The 17,787-nt window shown below is 43.6% G+C and overlaps 1 protein-coding gene across 13 annotated transcripts in view; it reads left to right on the plus strand.

The window, feature by feature from the left end:
• nfixb (nuclear factor I/Xb) overlaps positions 1–17,787 on the plus strand; it is a 152,833-nt gene that overhangs the window by 77,187 nt on the left and 57,859 nt on the right. The gene's annotated exons all lie outside the window — the stretch shown is intronic.

Genomic DNA, 17,787 nt, shown 5'->3' on the forward strand with positions numbered 1-17,787 from the left:
AACTGTCAGGTGGTTTTCACATAGGTCAGAAATAGCCGCAAGGGCTATGAAAAGAATTGGGGGATCAACTAAGGCAGGACGGGGTTGGCCTGACAACGCGACTCTGGGTCTGCTTTCTCACTGGAGGTTGACAGCTCACGGATGATATCGCGTTTCCTCATGCTGGCACATCCCTCCTCATCAAACTGCCCCCAACCCTCCACCCACTCACCCGCCTGTGCAGCCCTGCCTGCTCTGCATACTCCCTGGGTCAGAGCGAAACCACAGGGGTCTGAGTAATCAGACCACACACGCTAAGGCAAACGGAGAGGAGAAAGACAGTAAGATGGGAGTTTGTTGTTTGACATCTAATGCTCCGCAGGGCAGCGGGGAGGAGAGGGGAGCTGGGCTGAGGTTGTGGCTGTTTTTGTACAGTATGTGGTGTGTGACTGTGTGCAAATCTTTGCCACACCGTGAGGAGAATCCAGTCCAAGAGAAGGATGGAAAAGAATTTTGGAGGGAGAGGAAGACAGAGGGAGACAGTAAAAAAAAACACTTATTAGGGCCATGACCTCAGGGAAAGTGCTAGGCAGGAATGTTTCAAGTGGAATTAACCTCTTAAACCCCACTGACCTGTCAGTGGGTCTTTCATTACAAACTCATGCTGTGCAGCCAAACTTTGTCTCAGAACTTTGTTTAAAACTCAAGTGGAGATCCTAAATTTTCCAAAGATACCAAAAATTTCATGCTGAATTTTGGGGAAGTGTGTACAAAAGGATGCTCAATGCAGAATCTAGAGGTTACAGGGAGTGGGGAATTAGCAAATCTGTGTGTGGAGTTTATGGGATGCATCAGTCAAACCATTGTGAGAATGTATACATGGTGCAGCAACTTGTCCACATTGACTAAAAGTAACATAAGGACTTGTGGTTAACAGGAGGACAGAAACAAATAGAGTGTGCTTGTTTTGTGAGTAGGTTTTAGTGCACATGCAGCTCGGTGACAGCGATGACAGCTGAGACTTGCACTCCCCACTCTTTATTTCCCTCTTTCTCTCTGTGGCACGGGGGGCTCCCATGCAGGGTGCATTTGAAGTGGCTTCTGGGAGGCCCTGGAGCGTGCCGAAAGGTCAGAGGTTACAACAACTGGGCCTCCCTAGACCTCCCCACCGCCCCTTACCCCCTTAAATCCCTCTAACCCCCACACACACATACATGCCCCCCCACCCACCCCTCCTGTCAGGGCCACAGATCACTTCCAGATCCCCCTGACACATTAGGAAAAAAAAAAAAAAAACTCTATCTCCTGTTATCCTGCACTCACTGCTGCCCTGCTCAGATGTGACAACTTAACATGTGAATGTGATGTGTCGACAGTCCCGCTGCACGGTGTCTTTATTTAGTTAAAATGCCCCCCAACTTCTCTGTTTCAGTGACACACGTGTCATTGTGCACACACACATATCTCATGAATAGGCCATTGTGTTTTTTTCTGCGGGTGTAACCCACAAGTGTGAACAGAATACATTTTATTACATTGTTTCCGTGTGTGTGCGTTGTACATGTGGGCACGTGTGCGGCTTCTCAGGAGGATGTTTTGTTCTCCTCCTCGCTAACACAGGAGAATCAGTCGTTCGCTCAGCGAGGTGTGAAATTGCACTGTCATCCGCTTCACCTGTCAGAGAGGGGGGCGGCGAAATGACTCAGATCCTTTCGGAAAACATTCTTTCTCTCTGTTGTTCTGTCGCCCTCTTCTTTCTTTTCCTCTCCTATTCTGGAGATCTGTATCTGTGTTTCGCTCGGCAGCGTTCACCGTATCACCCACCACCGCTGCCGCCGCCCCTTTCCCCTCCCTCTCAGCATAACATCTGTTTCTAGTGAGGGCCAGAGAGGGGAATGTCGAACTCTTAAAATTAATTAGCGTATTACCAAATGCTTGAGTTAGAAGAGGCCTCGCTAGACCCCCGTTACTCACCCCACTCCGCTACCCCTCGCTCCTCCCTGCTCCACCAATCCCCCAACGCCCCAAACACCCATGGGACGGGGGGGGGTGCTGGTTTATCACCCAGGACCAATTAGAGTAGGAAGTGAGGTCTCTGACCTTCTGTCAGGCCTCATCAGCTCCTGTGTCACCTGACAGGGGCCATGCCACCACAAGGAGGGACAGATGAAGAGAGGGGAGGGAGGAGTCATCGACATCATGAATGAGTGTGTTACTGGGCTGTTATAAATACACCAAAGCATTCTTTGTACCTGTGGAAAACGGGAATTGTTCATTTATTAATTTCTTTTTTAAAATTATTTAATCATTTTCTTTGTTGCGCGACTGCTTGAGCCTTTCCTAGCAAACACGGCTGGATAGCAAGGAGAAGCCGAGTTTCCAGTCTTGTCGACACAGCTAATGTCAACACACTCAACCTCAATTGATTACCTAGAAACATTTTTCCCTCTAGAAAAAATGCAAGACTAAGAGTCTACAGCCATACTAGCAGCTCTGAGGCTGTACTTGCTCACAGTGACAATGGCAACACGCTGATGTTTAGCAGATATAAAGTTGATCATGTTCAACATCTTAGTTTAGTCTGTTCGCATGCTAACATTTGCTAAGTAGCACCAGACACAAAGTACAGCTGAGGCTAATGGGAAGGTTGTTAGTTTTGCTGGTATTTGGTATAAAACCAAAGTGTCAGACAAACTGAAATTTTGACCTGATGATGGCACTAAAGGAGAAGTCAGGGATCACCAAAAGTTGACATGTACCAAATTTCGTGAAAATCCATCCAGTGATTGTTGAGATATTTCACCCAAAACTACAAATATCTACCTCTTAGAGGAAAAGTCAGTGGATCACCAAAGACTTCGTCCTCTGAGGACCATGAATATCTGTAAAAAAAAAAAAAATTGGTGCCAATCCATCAACTAGTTAGTTATATTTCAGTCTGGGTCAAAGTGGTGGACCAACCAAGCCACGCTGCTAGCATGGCTGAAAGTAAAATGCTGCTTCCACCTCTCAGGAAGCATCTTCATGCCGTAGCTACATATCACCTGTAGCATGAATCCTAGAAGCATTAGCCTACATGCTATCCTAGACATGATCCTAGAAGGAGCTCCACAAGCTAATGCAGTCTTTTCATGTGGGCCCTTACACCTTTGCAGGTCTGAAGCCTCTATGGTCAAGTGCATTTCATTTTTTTACACTTTTGGTTCTTGAACCAGCATGTGTTCACCTCCAGGGAAATTCAACATAATATGTTTGCAATACAATATAATATATTATATATATATATAATATGTTTTTCTCATCCCTTCTAAATATTCACAATCCAAAGGAATGTAGTAGTTTCACACAGGGAAAAGAGTCTGTATTAAACCTACATAAATGGTGCACCACTCTACCTTTGAGCCAGTTTGGCAACAATGTCACTATCCACCTCTGCAAGTGACAACTATTAGTCTACTGGTGTGAGTGTTTTCCTACTGATTCCTCATTAGCAGACAGTATTTTCTGAAAACAATGCTAATTACAGTCTTTTCTTTTCTTCCTCCATGTTTCTGTTCCTGTGCTGCTGCTGCTGCCGTTCCAACAAAAGGTAAGATATTGTACCATGGTACTGATATGTTTCCAAACTTATCTCTTATCCCTCTCTCCACCCTGAACCATATCTCCTCTCCCATTCTTCTTTTGTTTTATATGATGCGGTCGATTTACGTCCAATGCCAGCGTTTAGTGCCACTACAGGAAATAGTTTGTGCTGTATGTAGGAAGGTGGAATGTTAGGGTGTTGGGGCAGGGGTGGTGGTAGTGGTGGTTGGGCGCAGTGTATGCAACCTTCATGCAGGAGACTGGGGTTGGCATCCCGTTGCAGACCAACAATTAAGTTTTTTGTTGGTGTTTTTTTTTTTTTTTTATCTTAACCATTGGCTTTGAATGTTTAAAATGACTATATATATATACTATACAATATAACAATCGATCAGTGTCTTCCACTTTTCTTAAAAGTTTGTGTATTTTAATTAGATGCATTTTGTAAATGGAGCAGTGTTACAATTACTGTGAACTAACTTTTTAATTCATAATGGTTTTTATAGCATTTTGGAATGAAGCCCTGCTATTGTCCTGTATTCTGTTATAATGGATACAACACAGAAGAGTGTTTGAAGCTCCCACTCCTCCTCTCCTTCTGTCAAGTCTCGACTACAACACCTTAATTTGTTCCCAGACTACATGTTTGTCACCCTCTCCACCCCCCTCCCCTCCCAATCATCCGTCTTTCCACCTCCTACTCCTCATCCTCCACTTTCCCCCCTCGGTTGCATCGAAATTCTCTTCCACTTTTTTTTTTCCCCTCCTAGCTCTATCTCCCATTACTCCAACTCCTCCTCCTTAACATTTGGCTTATCTCACCCCATCTCCCCTCTCAAGATCTCTGCTTCTTTTCTCCTCCCTCAGCTGCCTCCCTTTCCACCCCTCCTCTTCCTCCCAGCCCAGCTCTGTTTGCGCCTGTTTACCTCCATCGTTCCACCATATGGTTTGTGTTAAAACTCTACGTTTGACAGCTCGGCTGATTTTTTTCTCCTTGATATTATTTTAACATCGGGGGGATTGCTCAGACCTGGAGGAACATAGAAGAAGGACAAGCAGGGGGTACAAGGAAATTAAAATATGAAAAACCCCGATGTATTAAAAGCAATTATTCCGTCAAGTGAAGGGCAGCAGTCATCACTGGGCCCTTTTTGGTTTGGTTCCCTGTGTTACTTTTTTTAAATAAATAAAGGCACATATAATGTAATATTGATTTAAATCACATCTGTTAGGGTGATTTCATCCACCCCCTCTCCCTCTGCTCCATGTCTTTTGGAAAGGAGAAGGGGCCCAGGCTGCCAGAAATAATTGCTTGTTTGCTGGTATTTACTTAAAATCTGTCAGAGACGGAGAGCGAAAACGAGTAAGTGCAAGAGTTAGAGAGGGAGACAGAGAGAAAGAGAGACCACTCAGCCCTACGCAGATCATTATCTGCTGGTTGTCTTCCTGCTGCTGACGGGGAAGTGTGTGTGTGTGTTGCTTTCCATGTATGTATACTGGTCCTTGAGTCACAGCAGAATACGATGCTCTTTAGAAGACAGAAAGAAGAAGAAAGAAGAAGATATAAAGTTGTTGGCCCAAGGGTTTAGCCCTGATCCACGTCCATCATACTGAACCAGGACATTTCAAAATGTGTTAGGGGAAGAATGTTGAAAATGCAAACTCACTGGGGGCAATCTTCTTAGAGGAAAAACTATGTCAGGCAGGTTGGAAGTAAAAAAAAAAATCAATTTCCATTGGCTGATGAAGACCTTGAGATGAGGTTGAAAGCTCCAAAACAGCTAGTAAGTAGGCCTTGAGTTAAGATTACTTTGACACAAAACACAAACACAATTTATTCCCAGCATAGAAAGGTGACTTCCATTAAACATAGCTGCAAATGTTGTTGTTTCACTTAGCTAAGTTATCTTACCCAAAGTGACTTAACTTAAGCTTTAGGGGGCAATTAGCCTAGCTTAGCATAAAGAATAGAAACAGCTAGCCTTGCTTTTTACAAGGTTCAAAAATATGCTTACCAACACCTCTCAAGCTCACTAAGTAACATGTTGGGTCTGTTTTTTTAATCTGTACAGAAACAAAAATCTAAAAACAACAATGAATGAATTAAACAAAACCAAGATGCAAGTAATGAGATTTACTGACGGTAGGCACGTTTTTGAACTTTGGACTGACCAGGCTAGCTGTTTCCCCTTGCTTCTAGTCTTTATGCTAAGCTAAGCTAATTGCCCCCTGGCGCTAGCTCCTTACTTAAATGAGATTGGTATCAATCTTCTCATCTAACTCTCTTAAAGGAAAAGTGTAATTCCTTTTCTGTAATGCCTTCCACCCACTGAGTTTGTGTTTAATGAATGTGTGAGCTAGAGCTGCAATGATTAGTCTATTAAATGATTAGTCGATAGAAAACTAATGACCAACTATTTTGATCATCGATTCACCGTTTTGAGTCATTTTTTAAGAAAAAAACATTCTGTAGTTCCAGCTTCTCAAATGTGAATATTTTCTGGTTTCTAGTGAATATCATAATCGTTAGTTGCAGCCTGAGTGTGGGTGGCTGAGATGTACGAGTTCTGTGAGATGGCTATCCAGGACCAAATGTCAAGTGCTTAGCCTGACACACATGCTTGGGTGTGTATTTTGTGTAGTCTGTGAGTGTGGAAAGGCGATAGCCTTATTGTGGAGTGTTTTAATGTTGTGCCATAGCTGTTTTCTTCTGATTTTTCAGTATGCTGGGCGTCTCCTGAGCAGCATTAGTCTGATTATGTTGGTGCTTGTTTGGTAGGAAGGCTTCAGTCTGCAGACTGAGCAGGTCTGCCTGAAGTTCTGGCCTCTGCCAACGCACTGTTCCCACTGTCTCCCTCCTCCTCGCCTCCTCCCCTCGTCCTGCTCCCTTTCCCTCCTTCGCTTGCTCGCTCGCTCGTTCCCTCCCCAAAGAACCACAAACAATAAACCCTCTGTTACATTTAACCTCCTCACGTGTTTCCCTTTCTCCCTCAATCCCTTCCTCCATCCCTCCCCAGTTCTGTCTCTTACTCACTTGTTGCTTTTTTCTCTCTCCCTCTCATAACATTATAGCTGTTTGGGTTCTGTCTTCGGTCTGTTACTCATCTCTCTTGGGTGTTTTGGGTCTTGTTTGTGGGCTTGGACCATACAGTAGAACAAAGACAACACACACACATACACACACACACTTGGTCTGGCCACCACTAGCTCTCCCACTACAAGCCAATGACAGCCGTGATTAGTATCTCATAACAGCTTAGATTGTGTGGAAAGTGGGTGTGTTTGTGTGCATGTTAGCTGGTACAATACCCTGGCAGTGGCATTGCCGCTCATCATAGCTCCACAGCAGCAGCAGCAGCAGCAGCAGCAGCAGTGGCATCGGGACAGCAAACAGATGTTGGCCTAATCTTCCCCTAATGAGATTGGTCCCTCATTCCTTATGGGAGCAGCAAGCTGGCAGGCAAGCAGGCTGACACTCTGTAGCTCTTTATGGGAGAACCACCACTAAGACAGAGTGTAGCCAATGTCTGGTAGTCAGTTAGTGAGACAAGTGGAGAGTTAGGCAGGTTGTAATGTAGGGAAGGAGGCTGTCGATGTAGAAGGCGGACGGTTTGTTAGACAAACAGTCTGTTAGGTGGGCAGGTAAGTTAGTCAAGTGGGTGTACAGAGAACAGGCGGGCAGGTAGGATGGTGGGCAGACGAGCGCTAACTCGCAGGATGTGGAAGGCACACAGGATGGGCTTTTATCTGATGGCCTTCGCCGGTCAATTAGATTAGAGCGCAGTACAGCAAAGTACAGTTAATTCTCCGGATTAACATCATCGCTGGTTTCTCAGACCACTAAACCAATTCACTTTTTCCATTTGGTGAATTTCATTACACAGTATATCAAGATCCAAGGTTTAATATCGCGGGATGTTTTTCATAACAACAAAGTAGGCATGCTCTCAGTGTATGGATAAAAATGGATCATTTAAAAAAAAAAACGTCTCTGAAGGTCACGTTATTTTTTGATAATCTTGTCTCGTGTGGTACTGAGGAGTGTGGCAGTCACATTGCTTCACCCACAATGCACACTGAGCAGACAAAACAAAGCAGCAGGGGTATTGTGAGCTCTGTAGCTCAGGTGCGGTTGTCTTCACCTCTACTGTTCCTGTGATAACCCCGTTGATGTATGGGTCCACCTGCTGGTCTTGGGCTGAGCCATCTTCTTCTCTCTATATTTAGTCTGTCCTACCCTGACACTAGTCCCAGGAACTCACTCAGTTATTGTGGAAGAACATTATAACATTTTTAGATTTGGGTTGCACACCCGATCACGCCATCCTCTCTGGACTCTGCTTTTACTGTATTTTTCTAAGTTGCCATCTCTCGTTTTTGTTTTTCTTTCTCTTGCCTCTCGCTTTTGCTCTCTCTGTAACAGGAACACACACATGTGCGCGCACACACACAGCAGTCATAATAGCAGGGTTAGAGTGCAGGGCCGACCACTGGACAATGTTTGTACAGAATGCTAGCATATGTCAAACCTGGCTTATTGAACTTAGACCGCAGCCTGAAACAGCCCACTGCTCACTGCTCAGCTCAGAGCAGTGCAGAGTTGCTCTGGGCCCACAGGAGAAATACACACACACACTCTCTCTCTCACACACACACACACACATATATTCACACACTTTTATGCATGCACAGACATAATGCATATATGCACGCATACATATGCAAAGACACACAGACAGGGGTTACTCGGTGCATTCTGCAAAAAGAATGACCTCACTTGAGCTATTAGGAGGCTACAGGCAGAATGAAAAGCAGACAGAGAAAGAGAGAGAGAGAGAGAGGAGGGGGGGGGGGTGGTGGTAGAGAAAGAGAAGTCAAAATGTCACATGAGAGAGTTTGTGTGACGCATATTAATTTTCATGTAAGCTGATAGGCCAGCGGATGATCAGGTTTCATCTTGTGTACACTAATGACCCTAGCGAACGTACTTAATACACGTTGTTACATGATTACACAGGTTGAGAGATGGAGACTTTCTGCGCTTGTGTGTTTTCACAGCAGTGAGACACAAAGACAGAATGTGTGTTCGGCTCCCCGGCTGGCATTTTATTCAACTGGTTGGACTCCCAGGCCTTGTTCCAGCATCCATTGGGGGTGATGTTTAGATGACACACAGCACATGAACCAGTTTTGTAAATATATTTTGCATCAAGTTTTCATTTTGTTCCTCCTTAGCCAAATTCATGATGTCAAGGGAGAATGATGCCCGGATGATTGTCTTGTTAAAGTACTTCAGAGACACCTCATCCAGTATAGTGTCTGTAAGACCCTTATATGATCCTTAAGGGATACTCAGATCCCCACTATGGGTGAAATTAGCCCAAGATAATCATCTCCTTCTGGGTTACAGCCACTTTCAACACCAGGCCTGTTTTACACCCCATTTACCAAGAAGAGAGGGAACGACTTGCCTCAGTGACCCCTTTTTCTCCAAATCTATACAGCCTTTCCGGGATGGTGAGAAGAGCTTTCCCAAACAAGTCTCTTCCTCCATCTCTCAAATTAACACCTAAAAATTAAGCATATGAGCCTCGGAGTTCAGGACAGGAGAGGACACAGCTGGAGCTGACCGGTAATGTCTTTTCCGGTTAACAGCAGGCTCGCGCTGCCCTTAAGACAGAGCGACTGGAAAAAGTGTCTCTGTAGGATGATAGATTGCGAGGACCCTTGCAACCAACCCCCCCCCCCCCCCCGGTTCACTTTCTCTACATCTCTCTGGTTCCCTTTCTCCTCGATCCATCCCCCCCCCCCTCCTCGTCTCCCGATCTCCCACACTCCCCTGCTCTCTCTACCTGTCGCCATTGTGTCTTAAATCTCTCTTTCCGCCTGATTTTGTCTGAAAGGTGATAAAGGAGGTTCTCGCTTTAGATGAAAAGAGGCTCTCTCTAGATGAAAGGAGCTGTGTAGAATCAACATATTAGGCAACCTCGCTGCTACACTCCCCCTTAAAGTAGCAGAATGATGCAACACATGCGTTCACACACACACACACACACGCATGTACCATAAAGAGAGAGAAAGAGTACTACACATTAAGATATCTCGCCTGTGGGAGGAGGAGTAAGCCAACAAGTAAGGAGATGAATAGTGTTAATGCTTGTTAAACCACATATGTTAGAATCAGATGGGAATAAGCCTTGTTTCCTCCCTCGTAGCCCCATATGAAATATATCTTCCTTTACATTCAGCCGACGTGTGGGTTTTTTTTTTTTTTTTTGAAGTAATTTGTGTGCGCGTCCACACAGACGCACTTAGAGTTTAAGATGATAACAGAAAGATGTGCACAAACAGTGTGAGTCCACGTTAACCACAAGAGCAGTGAGCATGCATACCGTACATGCATGCATGCAAATACACACACACACACACACACACACACACACACAAAACTCGCTGCGGTGTCCTGAGCCTGTGTGGCCCAGCGCTGGGATGTGGAGTGAAGCAGGAAATGTGTGAGCCATGAAGGCATGTGTTTATGCTGGCTGCAGTCGCCCATCACCAGCCAGAGGGAAAACAGACACCAGCGCCGCTTCGTTTGCTCTCCTTCTCCATCTCTCTCCTTCTCCTCCAAACCCTCAACTTGATCTTTTCTCACCTCCGGCTCTCCAAGATTTCTTCTCTTGCATTAGTTTCCTCTTTATTTTTTTTCTCTTTTTCCCCTCTCATTGTTTTTTCTTTACTTTTCACCACATGGGCTGCAACCCACAAAAGAATTAGGTTAACTCTATGTATATAAGAAAAGAGAATTCCCTTAATAACTTAAAGTCTTTAAGAAGGACATTAGCAACAGGAGAAATCAATTCCAGAAACAAATATTTCAGGAGCAAAAGTGCTCTCTGTGAGATAATAAAGATAAGATGTTTAGATAATGAAACATATAAATAAAAGTATGACTATACGTTTAAAGACAAAGCAGTGAGGCACTGAGGCAGTGTTGATAAAATTGAAAATTTAATAACCCTTCTAATAATACAAAAATAAATAACGGCAGACTTGCAGGACTTGGCTATACTGCTCACTGCGGTTGGCCGGAACCCTGAATCAACAGTTCACTCTCATCAAGGCAATTTTTCCTCAAGGTTTGGACAATAAAGCTTTTGGACAATAAAAAGTCCCGTCACACAGTTGAATGGCTTTCAGTATTTCTCTGTTTGTTAGACAGCTACATTAGCTTAATCATTGCCTGATGTTTCCTATACTCTGTACGTGTGTGTGTGTGTGTGCGGTGCAGTGACCCGGCAGCAGTGTTAGAGATTGGGATCTGCTCTCTGGTAAGGATAGGTGTTGGAGCATGGTGGAGCAGGCTAGTTATCAGAAATTAGCCCTCTTATCTTCCTCCGCTTGGTCATTTCGATGGATGTCCTTTGTGCAAAGCGGAGCCGACTGCAGTGTTTTATATGCGGTGTGTGAGAGGAGGAGTGATGATAGTGATATTAATGGGTTCTGGAGAGACAGGAAGTTAACACCGAGTTGAACTTCTAGACTTTGGATATTCTGTCTATTATTTCTCTCCCTCTTTCATGCACACATAATTCTTCTCATTAAAAAAAAGCACCTTTTGGCCTTTCCGTTTAGCTGGGTGCCTGTGAGAGAACGTAAGAATAACACAGGGAAAAAAGTAAAAGGCAAGGGAATGAGGCAGCAATGAGGTTATTATGTTTTTATTCCGTCTTTTTAATGAAACAAGTGTGTAAGCTTCTGGCAGTAGAAAGCACTCTGAGTATGATGGGGGACAGGAAAGGGGGTATAAAGGCCTTTTTAGAAGTGTAAGATGCTAAACTGAGAAGTTTGATGGTCTCCTCAGTAGAAAGACGGACTGTCAGCATGCTGCACAATTACTCTTTGATGAGTCCCGAAAGTGTCTTCAGTCTGTACAATCTGCCAATTTGGATCAAACATCCTCTCTGTTGTGGTTTTTTTTGTCTCTTTTGGGTATTACAGTTAGAAAATGTGCTTTGAAAAACAGAGAAACAAAGCCAGCCTGTAATCCTGTACCTACCTGCTCTACCTCTCTGTCCCCCCCCCCCCCTCCCCCCCTCCTCTCTGTTTGATATCATCATCCGTGGCAAGCTGCTGATAGTGATGGAAAATTGGTCAATACAGATAGAGATACGGGATCATCAGTGGCTATGCAGGTCAGCTCTGGAGCAGATAGATTTAGCGGTCCAACCACGGTCAATGTCAGTGGGATCTGTGAGGCTAAGTCTCAGTGAGCGTGTGGATCCCGGTGATTGAGTGATTGAGCGCTTAGTGTTTGAGCCTGCGGACAGCCCAAACAAGTTAATCCCCGCCATCGCTAACCCCTACCCCATCCTGTCACTAACTCCAGATCTACAACGGAGGTACAGGAACGGAGGCAGGGAGCAAATTTAGAGGACAGGATTTTAGTGGGGCTAGTCAAAAAAAAAAAAAGAAAAAAGCTCCTTAATGATTTAATCAGCAGAGATATTCATTTGCTGTAATACGAGGGTGCTCGCTCAGCCCTGTACACTCTGTACAGAGCTCTGAAGGCCAGGCTGATGCGAGCGGGAGAATTTGTGATTATGGAGCGGGATTAAAAGACGAGGTTGTGCTTTTTTGATTGGGGACAGAATCTGAGCTGGAGGTCAGGCAAGCTTGTTGGGAATTGGATGATCCTTTACAGACAGAGGAGATTCACTTAGATGTGCAGGCATGCAACCGAAAATATTACCAATAGCTTTTTCACATGACTGCTACTTCAATATATAAAATCTCAATACTTTTTTGGGGGCCTTGTTGCCTTTACTGCATATCAGAGAGTAGAGAGGGGACAGGAAACGAGGAGAGAGAAAGGGGAGAGGTCCCCAGCTGGACTTTAACCAGGGATGTTGCAGTTACATGGTCAGACCCTCATGCCACCAGAATGCCAGTACCAACTGAAATGTGTCCATCGGCCAGAGTAGATTGACAACTGTTTGCTCATAATCTTTTTTAGTTATTTTTTCACCAGATATTTAATTTAAATCAGGCTTATTTAATCAGGCAAAGTTCTTGTACCACTGCTATGAAAGCAGCCAAATATTTATAAAAAGGATTTTATAGAAAAACACGAAAATGTTTTAGCCAAACTCAGCTATCATATGAGCACCGGTATAGAAAAACCTCAAACAATGCCCTTCCCTAGCCCTCAGTGCAGCTCCCTCGGTGTATAGTGACAGAGCAAATGTGGCTTATTGGTGTTTGGGTTAACACACACACACACGTACGGTCATCGGTGGATCATATAGCTGGTGAATAATCCATCTAAGTCCTCTCCTCAGAATGGTGTGTAGGTAGTCTTTATGCTCCGCTAAGCGAGCTTATCTCTTTTCTTTCAGCTGTAAAGCCATAGGTCTTAAAGGTGCTCATGCCTGTGAGGCCCTCTCAGCCTGCCCGCCAGAGAAACACGGCCAGTTGTTGCATTAATACAAACGGTGTAGCGTATACTAAACCGGTGCAATCAAAGAGGTTTGTTCTGGGATTTACGTAACGGGACACTATCTGAAATAAAAAAGACTAGAACACTAGTCTAAACACTAGACCACAAAGGCAGACAGTTCAGGTTACTGTATAGAGAGGAGCCTCTGGCGGCAGTTCAATGCCTGTGAGGCTGTCTGCTGCAGCTGGGTTGCTAGTACAGACTATTGGCTATGTAAGCAACACATTGAGGAAGTTTAAAAGTAGAGCCCATGTGGAAAATCTCGTAGGAGGTGATCATGAAATTGCCACCTGTGTTTCTTCACTGACGTTGATCTTGGCTTTTCTGCCCTCATTTCGAACTGTGCTGACTTAGCATTTTGATTGGAATAATCAGGGCCTGCCTTCGAGGGTAACGTTTTGCGCTCTCGTCCAACGTTACTATTCCTACGCTGTGGTTCCTCTTTGACTTGGGTTTACTAAGTGAAGGAGACAGAGAATTTGAGAAAAACCTTGCCAACGGGCTTCCTGTAGGTTAAAGGATGAGGAAGAGGTGAAAGAGGAGAAGGAAAGAAGAGGAGGAGGAGGTGGAGGAGAAGAAAGACAGGGAGAGTCAAAATGGAAAGATCCAACTTCTCAGATCGCACCAATTACAGGAACATTCAGGAGCCAGTTTCTGCAGAAAGCATTAGCAGCCGTTCCTCAATCTTTTCCCCTCTCTTTCCTTTGCTTGCTGTGTCCTTTGCTCTCCCTCTCCCCTGCCTTTTTATCTTACGATCCCAATGGGGTTACTATTGGTGAGGTACTTCCTGCAGTAAGTTTTCCTTCAGTGTGTGAGTGCTCTCTCTCACAACACCCGGGGAGCTGTGAATCAGCACTGGAGTGTTCGAGGACTCATTGCAGCTTACTGGAGGAACACTAAGCTGCAATACAATTCATTTTTTTTAGGGGGTTTTTGTAACCAAACTCAGCAATTGACAGTGATCTAGATCTAGTTACTGCTGTCAAGCTTTCCATCCTCATCCAGCACATATGCAGTTTTCAGTGATAATGGTGGTGGGCTTACCATTTAAAATTTTTAGTACTTTTTTTTTAAATAATAGGTCCATGTTTTCAGACAGAAGTAGCCAAAAACAGGCCTCTCATTTCTAGCTAGACAGCGAGCTAATTAAGCTAACATTAGCTCCATGAGTTTGTTGAAAACACTGTCTCTAGCTTCTTCTGGATTTTTAAATGTTTCAAACAGACTCATTTTAAATAGAGAATATTGTAAAAGGAGTCCTAAATATAAACATGATGGCTACATACATAACATAATACTAAAAGACTAAAAGCTAAAGCTACATCTGATCTATGTAGAAGACATGTATCGCTAAATAAAGAAACAGCATTGTTCTTAATGCAGTGTAGAGCTAGTTAGTCATAGTATTATACTTAACTATGATTTTTTTAAAGTAAGTAAGATCAGACTGTTTAGTTCTGACATAATCTTGTTTGGCTGCTTAGCTAGCATAATTGCTTGTACTCTCAAATGTTTATGTTTTCACCTTTATTGTTACAAAAGAAAAGGCTTTTAGGATTTGGACTAACTGATATGTTTAGCCAATGTACAGTAACTTGGCTGGGGTTGAAGTTTAAACTTCCCCAAATCCAGTAAACAGCTGCGTTACCCTAAACCAGGGTTTTTTCCTGGATTTTTTTGAGACAAAGGGGGAAATGGCGTGAGAATGTGTGTGGTGCGGCGTACACAGTTAGTGTGCACACCTTTAGAGTGTTGTGCGCTTAAATGAAAAAATCAAGATTTGATAGACAAAAGTGTCCATAGGGATTTAAATTTTACACCAAGATGGAACAAAAAGATGAAAGATAAAGGATGTGACAAATAATGATATGCTTATCTCTTTAATTATTAAATTAATTAATTTAATAATTAATGCTATCACAGTAGTGTCGATTCAATTCAGAATTGACTCTCGATTCAAAACCGATTCTCAATTGAATGAATAGAAAAGGGTTCACAATTATCAGTCTCTAGCTCCAGTACACTGTGTGCCAAACCATTGACTGGTGTCCTTAGTCCACTGAAATACAACATGAAACAAGACTAAGATAAATGGTCTGCAGCCTTTTAATTTTAAAAAGTTAACTGCATTAATCAATGAATGAATTAATTTGAAAGCATCTTACAGAAAACCCTGCCCTAAACTGACACCATCCACAACCAGCTGCCACACAGTGAGAAAATGCTTCAGGGTGGGTGCTAGTCGTGAATAGTGTTTTTTAACGTTTTTATAAATTATCATTACTGTAGATATTAAGCTAGTTATCCAGACATGCTAACAATTGCAATTTACTTTTTGTTTTTGTAAATGCTAAAGGAAAAAAAACACCTCCCTGCAAACTCTTTATATACAGAGTATCACTCTTATTAGAGAGGCATGCACTCCTGCTTGGGGATGAATAGGTACAGCATTATCTCTTAAGATTTGTGATGAGAGACCAGATGGCCCAAATATTCTACTTTTTACATAGTTTTAGTGCTACACTTGTAAAGAGATTTATATTCAGTTTGGTGCAGTAGGGCTTTGGCTATGTAGTGCTAGCCTGAAAATATACTGCAGTGAGAATCTACGTGTGTTTTGTTTTACTCTTGAGTGTATACGTTCTTTACATTTGGGGACCAGGGAACTCCACTGGCTCTAATAAATGGATCGTTGGCTCTGTCTTGTTTGGCTGTCTGTCCTCCCTCTCATGGGCTGAATCATTTCAGCCAAAATCATCTTTCCCCCGCTGATATTTCACTTGACTTAAATGCATTTGGAAAAAATGTATTTTGCCCAAACGCCACTGTTCGCTTGTAACGTGAAATTCCATCTCTAGAAAAGATTATATTACATTCATTTTCTGAACCCCACATTACAGCAGTTCATTCTGACGATTGTTCCAAAAGTTCTCGAGATCTCTTGACCCCTGACTCGAGGGATGATGGCTGACGCAGATGTGGGACTGTGTCTCCATGGCTCATAAACGCACCAAAGGGATGTGAGGAAGGAGAGAAGAGATGACAGAGAGAGCCCAGAGCGCACTGGGATTCTCTGATCACTATTACCGTGCCTTGAAGACAGCACCAGACCCTCTGTGGGACCAATAGAAAGCAGAGGAGGAGAGAGATGATGACTGACATGTTAGTGTTATCTCTCAAGTGATGACCTGATTGTGCTGGCTCAGCATGTTTGCACATCTGGGAATACCATATCTGTACAGGCCAGAGTGGTGGCGTTTAACTGTAATGACTAATTTCTTCACTTGGGAGGTATAGTAATACAAGACAAGGTTTATTGGGGATATTAGAGCTCAAAAGGCTTACATGAACTAACTTTTTAGTCAAGTGGGCAGGAGACCTCTGCTTATCATCTCTGTGGTGTTCAATATAGGGCCAGGGGACATGTCAGCACCACTCAAGCAGGCACATGCAATAGACAGGAGCTCATCTTGTGTTTACAAGAAAAAGAGAAGGAGCTACAGATCCTTTTCCCACTCTTTGTCTGTACTGCTTAGTTTTTTTTTTTATTTTTTCAGTCCAGCATTTTTGTGTAGGTGTGGCGAGCAGCCCACATCTGCAGTTTTTTCGGGCAGCGGAATTTGAAACTAAAGCAAAATATACAGGTCCTTTCATCAAGGGCTGCCACGGTGAGGAGAGAGAGGAGGAAAAGAGGCAGAGACAGGGAGATGACCATTAGTCTGTTCTTCTCCACTCTAATTTCACTGGAAGATAAGTGAAATCACATGTTGGCAACAGTACTAGAAGAAAAAGAGCGCAGAAGGAGAGAGAAAAGAGCTTCAGGATGATTCACAAGATGGGGAGGAAAAGGGAAGGGCAGATAGATTTAAAAATTACTTTGGTAGAAAAATAACAATCACACAATAGCATTTGTTCATATTTTAGTCAAATTTGGAAATTTAAACCTGCCTTGGGTTCATAGCTGTGTATGTACTGTCCATCCATCCATCCATCCATTTTATTTACTGCTTATCCTCTAGAGGGTCATGGGGGAGCTGGAGCCAATCTCAGCTGACTTTGGGTGGGGTACACCCTGGACAGGTCTCTAGTCAATCACAGTGTAGAGACACACAGCCATACACACTCACATTCACACCCACAGGCAATTTAGAGTCACCAATTAACCTAACCTGCATGTTTTTGGTCTGTGGGAGGAAGCCGGAGAACCCAGAGAGAACCCACACAGGCACGGAAAGAACATGCAAACTCCACACAAAAGGACCCCAGCCAGCCAGTGGGTTTGAACCCAGAACCCTCTTGCTGTGAGGTGCCAGTGCTAACCACCGCATGGTGTTGCAGCGGTTAGCATTGGCTAACCACTTAGGATGTTGGGTTGCTCCCTCTTTATCAATTGCTTTACATTAAGTTAATGTGGACAAATGTGTTTCAAGAACAAAACATGAATTTGCCATCAAACGGTGGCTTATTTACATCCAGCAGACACAGCGCAACATTAGCATCATTTGGAGTCATGTTTGTGTCCACTTAATGAATGTAAGTCCATATTCACTGTTCTCTTAGCACTATTTTTGGTCTCCATCGACTATCTGATATCTGGCTCTTTAACTGCTAAATGGTCAACTATGTGCACCAGCTAGTCACTAACTTTGTCTGTGGTGCTGGTGTAGGCAGGGTCCAGTGTGTTTTTAGAGCTTTTTCACTAGAAACAGCTGGCATTAAAAATGTTG

This window comes from Thunnus thynnus, chromosome 17, assembly GCF_963924715.1.
Source record: "Thunnus thynnus chromosome 17, fThuThy2.1, whole genome shotgun sequence".
Taxonomy (NCBI): domain Eukaryota; kingdom Metazoa; phylum Chordata; class Actinopteri; order Scombriformes; family Scombridae; genus Thunnus; species Thunnus thynnus.